The sequence below is a fragment of the Haemaphysalis longicornis genome, unplaced genomic scaffold (assembly GCF_048455015.1).
Source record: "Haemaphysalis longicornis isolate Haplotype H1 unplaced genomic scaffold, Haemaphysalis longicornis Haplotype H1 scaffold_11, whole genome shotgun sequence".
NCBI lineage: Eukaryota > Metazoa > Arthropoda > Arachnida > Ixodida > Ixodidae > Haemaphysalis > Haemaphysalis longicornis.
The window spans coordinates 130,245,440-130,252,658 of NW_027526214.1; the positions used below are offsets into that span (position 1 = coordinate 130,245,440).

The 7,219-nt window shown below is 51.4% G+C and overlaps 1 long non-coding RNA gene across 1 annotated transcript; it reads right to left on the minus strand.

Moving 5' to 3' along the window:
- Positions 1-327: 327 nt before the first annotated feature.
- On the minus strand, positions 328-2,555 carry LOC144160930 (uncharacterized). The gene is made up of 3 exons (XR_013320444.1): positions 2,094-2,555; positions 1,330-1,486; positions 328-915 (listed from the first exon to the last, which is right to left on the minus strand). It is a non-coding gene; the product is annotated as an uncharacterized LOC144160930 (long non-coding RNA).
- Between the last annotated feature and the right edge of the window lie 4,664 nt (positions 2,556-7,219).

Here is a 7,219-nt window from a genome sequence, read left to right on the forward strand (position 1 = left end):
CTCAAGGAGGGCAGCAGACGTTCGCGACAGCTTTGCCAGCTACTTCCATGGGCCTGGCGCAGTGCCATGGCAGTTTACCTAAAGGAAGAAGTCTTGGCTACATGTACTGTTTACTTTTCAACTGTTTATTACACATGACAATTTATTTTGATGCGTTCGAGAAGCCGCTTATGATTACACTCAGAAAAAAATCACCAGCAGAAAGAAGCGTTGATATGGTTGCTATGTAGAAAAGAGCACAGCTGAGCTCCACCATAAACAAATATAACAATCTCCCCCCAAAATGCATTGGCAATAAAATACTGTTTACAGCACTTCGTGTGTCTTTTTCAAACACCTTCACTGTCCTTTCCCGGCTCACACGTTGGGAAAGCAGCTTCCACTAACAACTTGTGAATTGTGATCTTTGTCATTTCTTTCTTGCGGTCTTCTAGCCTAGCTAGGAGCGGCTTCATGCTGAGCAAAAAAAGTTCATCTTGATCAGTGTTCGAATATTTTAGTTCATTCAGCCGCTTCCTATTTTCTGTTAGGGTAGCAACCACTAGCTCATCAATGTCGACTTGGTTTCTCTTCTTTGAGGAAGTTTTCCTGGTGCCTGTAGGTGGGGTGGGCCTTGCAGTGGCACACGCGCTTGAATCTGCCTCGCTTCCTGGAGGTCCTTGATGGTCGTCTTCAACAACGTCATTGTCAGACAGTGAGCTTGGCTCAGCTACTTGGTCGCCGACTTCTAAGACGTATGCAGCTTGGCCAAGTGGATTGTCGCGAGTTCGATCGGTATCTTCGCTGCTGTCCATATACATTGACTGAAGAAGTGCCTCTGCCGACGTGCTTGAGTTACTGCTTGGGGTAAACGTATTTGGAGGTCGTACTTCCGGTGGCAAATGACGGGGTCCTCCTTCCATACTGGACACAGTACTGCATCAAAAAAAAAAGAGAACATATGTGACCGCGCGTCAAGTATTCAATCAAAAGGGAAAAATACCATGCACTCTGTACTACTTTATTGGATGCGAATGATTTCAAAATTATTCAAACGTACACATTGGGTTCAATTAAAAATAATATTGAAATGCACGCAGTGACGTTTCGTATTTAAACTGCCGGTGTCGAACTGTATGTCAGGATGCTGAAAATATCTTTCTCACTTCATCGCGTACAACTAGTGCACAGGAATAGCATGAATTTAAATTGAAGACTATTCCAGAGAGAAGTGGTGAGAGGAAAAACGAGAGAGGAATCGGGGCAGGTATATCTACAGCCCTGCTTAGCGGGCGCTCAGCGCACCAACTGGCAATGAGCAGCTCAAAACGCCAACGTCAGATAGCTTGCCTTCTGCTCTGGATGGCGTCGTTGAGGAACATGAGGTTGTCGAAGAGGGCCCATTTCTTCTTTACGGCGTCGGAGCCGCTTCCGGATTTCACGTACGCCTTCCGAAGCCGGAGAAACTTCTGTCGGAGGCTGTGCCATCGATGTTCAATATCAGGCACTGCACGAGTGAAAAGAGAAAAGAAATACACGGTACTCTGAAATATTTGCTATACATGGAACTCTGTAGCTATCAAACCTACAGGCGTGACGTAGAAAAACAATACAGATCGTTAGCTCGAATACTTTTCTCGAATACATTTAACCACGAAAGCATGATTTAACCAACTGGTAAAATTTCAATCCACTATTTCTGTGACAACTTTGAAACTGATATCACGTTATTTACAGCTTATTAAGCTCCTTAGCTAGCCCATCACTGTGTTTGGTGCAGTCTTCTGCTTTCACGGAATGCTCCAAATTCACATGCACCGATCAGACACCCACATTGGTCATAAATACCCTTCCTAGCTATTTCACTTAGACAGTATCACAATGTTTACAAAACTTTGTATGGTGTAAAACTGGATATCATAAAAAAGCGCCTAGGAAGTGAGCACGCGAACGAGCGAATTGACGCACATGGCACGGAGATAGCCATAGACCGCGGCAGCACAGACACCGCCGAACGACGCTGTCACCGACAAAAACTGCTCGTTTTGATATACTTCAACAGTACTGCTAACGCCACTGTCGAACACACAAATGGTAAATTGATTCGCACTTACCGCTTTGTCCGAGTACTCTGGACACCTGCTCCCATGCATCTCGCTGAAGTTGTTTATCCCGGTACGTCTTCAAACGCTGGTCGTACAGCAACGGTCGCCGGCGCACTTCTTCTATTAATAAATCGTCGCTAGCAAGCGAATCCATTGCGCACACTTTTCACTTCCCAGAAATGTCCAACGACTAAACCACACCAAATGAAGACAGTACGGCAGGCAGCGCGGAACAACTTTTTACGCACGTTGCGAGCAAACAAAGCCAACCCAATCGTCACCGCGGAATGGCGAAATAGCACTTCCCGCGCCGGCAGCTCCCGCCATCGCCTCCGCGATGCTGCTGCAGCCGGGAGGACGGAAGTCCCGTCAGGTCTCGTGACCGGTTGTTGAAAACCGAAAGCTGATCGGTCATTGGCTGTGTCGTAACGGTCGTAGTATCGCAGTCGTAAAAGTTGCCTAGCCTTTAACACTCTCACCCACGATTTATACGTTCGTTGCGAACGTTGGTACCTTTACGTTCACAGTCTGAACTAGACGCATACGCTTGTTGTGCTTCCGCTTACGCGTGTTATGAAAAATCGGCGCCTTACGACCGTAGTGTGAACATAGCTTCACTCTGTCGTCGCTTTGAATCCTCGCTGCTCCGGTGCCCTCTCGTGGGAAGGCCATCCTATGCGCTGTTTACACCAAGCATGGAAATCCAGCGATGCGCAATGTGTCCAAGAAATGATTCCAGCTGTCAGATGTCCTGCGATGGTGCGGCTTCTGTAGTCTTTCGCTCGGCACGTCGTTCAGACGTAGCAACTGCAAGAGCGGATACATTAGGTGTGTGCGATAGTGCACCGCTTCCGAACTGCAAACGCCCGTCACTCTGTCGTCGCTTTGAATCCTCGCTGCTCCGGTGCCCTCTCGTGGGAAGGCCATTCTATGCGCTGTTTACACCAAGCATGGAAATCCAGCGATGCGCAATGTGTCCAAGAAATGATTCCAGCTGTCAGATGTCCAGCGATGGTGCGGCTTCTGTATTCCTTCGCTCAGCACGTCGTTCAGACGTAGCAACTGCAAGAGCGGATACATTAGGTGTGTGCGATAGTGCACCGCTGCCGAACTGCAAACGCCCGTCACTCTGTCGTCGCTTTGAATCCTCGTTGCTCCGGTGCCCTCTCGTGGGAAGGCCATTCTATGCACTGTTTACACCAAGCATGGAAATCCAGCGATGCGCAATGTGTCCAAGAAATGATTCCAGCTGTCAGATATCCAGCGATGGTGCGGCTTCTATATTCCTTCGCTCGGCACGTCGTTCAGACGTAGCAACTGCAAGAGCGGATACATTAGGTGTGTGCGATAGTGCACCGCTTCCGAACTGCAAACGCCCGTCACTCTGTCGTCGCTTTGAATCTTCGCTGCTCGAGTGCCCTCTCGTGGGAAGGCCATCCTATGCGCTGTTTACACCAAGCATGAAAATCCAGCGATGCGCAATGTATCCAAGAAATGATTCCAGCTGTCAGATGTCCAGCGATGGTGCGGCTTCTGTATTCCTTCGCTCGGCACGTCGTTCAGACGTAGCAACTGCAAGAGCGGATACATTAGGTGTGTGCGATAGTGCACCGCTTCCGAACTGCAAACGCCCGTCACTCTGTCGTCGCTTTGAATCCTCGCTGCTCCGGTGCCCTCTCGTGAGAAGGCCATCCTATGCGCTGTTTACACCAAGCATGGAAATCCTGCGATGCGCAATGTATCCAGGAAATGATTCCAGCTGTCAGATGTCCAGCGATGGTGCGGCTTCTGTATTCCTCCGCTCGGCACGTCGTTCAGACGTAGCAACTGCAAGAGCGGATACATTAGGTGTGTGCGATAGTGCACCGCTTCCGAACTGCAAACGCCCGTCACTCTGTCGTCGCTTTGAATCCTCGCTGCTCCGGTGCCCTCTCGTGGGAAGGCCATCCTATGCGCTGTTTACACCAAGCATGGAAATCCAGCGATGCGCAATGTGTCCAAGAAATGATTCCAGCTGTCAGATGTCCAGCGACTGGGCGGCTTCTGTATTCCTTCGCTCGGCACGTCGTTCAGACGTAGCAACTGCAAGAGCGGATACGTTAGGTGTGTGCGATAGTGCACCGCTGCCGAACTGCAAACGCCCGTCACTCTGTCGTCGCTTTGAATCCTCGCTGCTAGGGTGCCCCCTCCTGGGAAGGCCATCCTATGCACTGTTTACACCAAGCATAGAAATCCAGCGATGCGCAGTGTGTCCAAGAAATTATTCCAGCTGTCAGATGTCCAGCGATGGTGCGGCTTCTGTATTCCTTCGATCGGCACGTCGTTTAGACGTAGCAACTGCAAGAGCGGATACATTAGGTGTGTGCGATACTGCACCGCTGCCGAACTGCAAACGCCCGTCACTCTGTCGTCGCTTTGAATCCTCGCTGCTCCGGTGCCCTTTCGTGGGAAGGCCATTCTATGCGTTGTTTACACCAAGCATGGAAATCCAGCGATGCGCAATGTGTCCAAGAAAGGATTCCAGCTGTCAGATATCCAGCGATGGTGCGGCTTCTGTATTCCTTCGCTCGGCACGTCGTTCAGACGTAGGAACTGCAAGAGCGGATACATTAGGTGTGTGCGATAGTGCACCGCTTCCGAACTGCAAACGCCCGTCACTCTGTCGTCGCTTTGAATCCTCGCTGCTCGGGTGCCCTCTCGTGGGAAGGCCATTCTATGCACTGTTTACACCAAGCATGGAAATCCAGCGATGCGCAGTGTGCCCAAGAAATGATTCCAGCTGTCAGATGTCCAGCGACGGTGCGGCTTCTGTAGTCCTTCGCTCGGCACGTCGTTCAGACGTAGCAACTGCAAGAGCGGATACATTAGGTGTGTGCGATAGTGCACCGCTGCCGAACTGCAAACGCCCGTCACTCTGTCGTCGCTTTCAATCCTCGCTGCTCCGGTGCCCTCTCGTTTGGAAGGCCATTCTATGCACTGTTTACACCATGCATGGAAATCCAGCGATGCGCAGTGTGTCCAAGAAATTATTCCAGCTGTCAGATGTCCATCGATGGTGCGGCTTCTGTATTCCTACGATCGGCACGTCGTTCAGACGTAGCAACTGCAAGAGCGGATACATTAGGTGTGTGCGATAGTGCACCGCTTCCGAACTGCAAACGCCCGTCACTCTGTCGTCGCTTTGAATCCTCGCTGCTCCGGTGCCCTCTCGTGGGAAGGCCATTCTATGCGCTGTTTACACCAAGCATGGAAATCCAGCCATGCGCAATGTGTCCAAGAAATGATTCCAGCTGTCAGATGTCCAGCGATGGTGCGGCTTCTGTATTCCTTCGCTCAGCACGTCGTTCAGACGTAGCAACTGCCAGAGCGGATACATTAGGTGTGTGCGATAGTGCACCGCTTCCGAACTGCAAACGCCCGTCACTCTGTCGTCGCTTTGAATCCTCGCAGCTCCGGTGCCCTCTCGTGGGAAGGCCATCATATGCGCTGTTTACACCAAGCATGGAAATCCAGCGATGCGCAATGTGTCCAAGAAATGATTCCAGCTGTCAGATGTCCTGCGATGGTGCGGCTTCTGTATTCCTTCGCTCGGCACGTCGTTCAGACGTAGCAACTGCAAGAGCGGATACATTAGGTGTGTGCGATAGTGCACCGCTTCCGAACTGCAAACGCCCGTCACTCTGTCGTCGCTTTGCATCCTCGCTGCTCCGGTGCCCTCTCGTGGGAAGGCCATTCTATGCGCTGTTTACACCAAGCATGGAAATCCAGCGATGCGCAATGTGTCCAAGAAATGATTCCAGCTGTCAGATGTCCAGCGATGGTGCGGCTTCTGTATTCCTTCCCTCAGCACGTCGTTCAGACGTAGCAACTGCCAGAGCGGATACATTAGGTGTGTGCGATAGTGCACCGCTTCCGAACTGCAAACGCCCGTCACTCTGTCGTCGCTTTGAATCCTCGCTGCTCCGGTGCCCTCTCGTGGGAAGGCCATCCTATGCGGTGTTTACACCAAGCATGGAAATCCAGCGATGCGCAATGTGTCCAAGAAATGATTCCAGCTGTCAGATGTCCAGCGATGGTGCGGCTTCTGTATTCCTAAGATCGGCACGTCGTTTAGACGTAGCAACTGCAAGAGCGGATACATTAGGTGTGTGCGATAGTGCACCGCTGCCGAACTGCAAACGCCCGTCACTCTGTCGTCGCTTTGAATCCTCGCTGCTCCGGTGCCCTTTCGTGGGAAGGCCATTCCATGCGCTGTTTACACCAAGCATGGAAATCCAGCGATGCGCAATGTGTCCAAGAAATGATTCCAGCTGTCAGATCTCCAGCGATGGTGCGGCTTCTGTATTCCTTCGCTCGGCACGTCGTTCAGACGTAGGAACTGCAAGAGCGGATACATTAGGTGTGTGCGATAGTGCACCGCTTCCGAACTGCAAACGCCCGTCACTCTGTCGTCGCTTTGAATCCTCGCTGCTCGGGTGCCCTCTCGTGGGAAGGCCATTCTATGCACTGTTTACACCAAGCATGGAAATCCAGCGATGCGCAGTGTGCCCAAGAAATGATTCCAGCTGTCAGATGTCCAGCGATGGTGCGGATTCTGTATTCCTTCGCTCAGCACGTCGTTCAGACGTAGCAACTGCAAGAGCGGATACATTAGGTGTGTGCGATAGTGCACCGCTGCCGAACTGCAAACGCCCGTCACTCTGTCGTCGCTTTGAATCCTCGCTGCTCCGGTGCCCTCTCGTGGGAAGGCCATTCTATGCACTGTTTACACCAAGCATGGAAATCCAGCGATGCGCAATGTGTCCAAGAAATGATTCCAGCTGTCAGATCTCCAGCGATGGTGCGGCTTCTGTATTCCTTCGATCGGCACGTCGTTCAGACGTAGCAACTGCAAGAGCGGATACATTAGGTGTGTGCGATAGTGCACCGCTGCCGAACTGCAAACGCCCGTCACTCTGTCGTCGCTTTAAATCATCGCTGCTCCGGTGCCCTCTCGTGGGAAGGCTATTCTATACACTGTTTACACCAAGCATGGAAATCCAGGGATGCGCAGTGTGTCCAAAAATTATTCCAGCTGTCAGATGTCCAGCGATGGTGCGGCTTCTGTATTCCTTCGATCGGCACGTCGTTCAGAC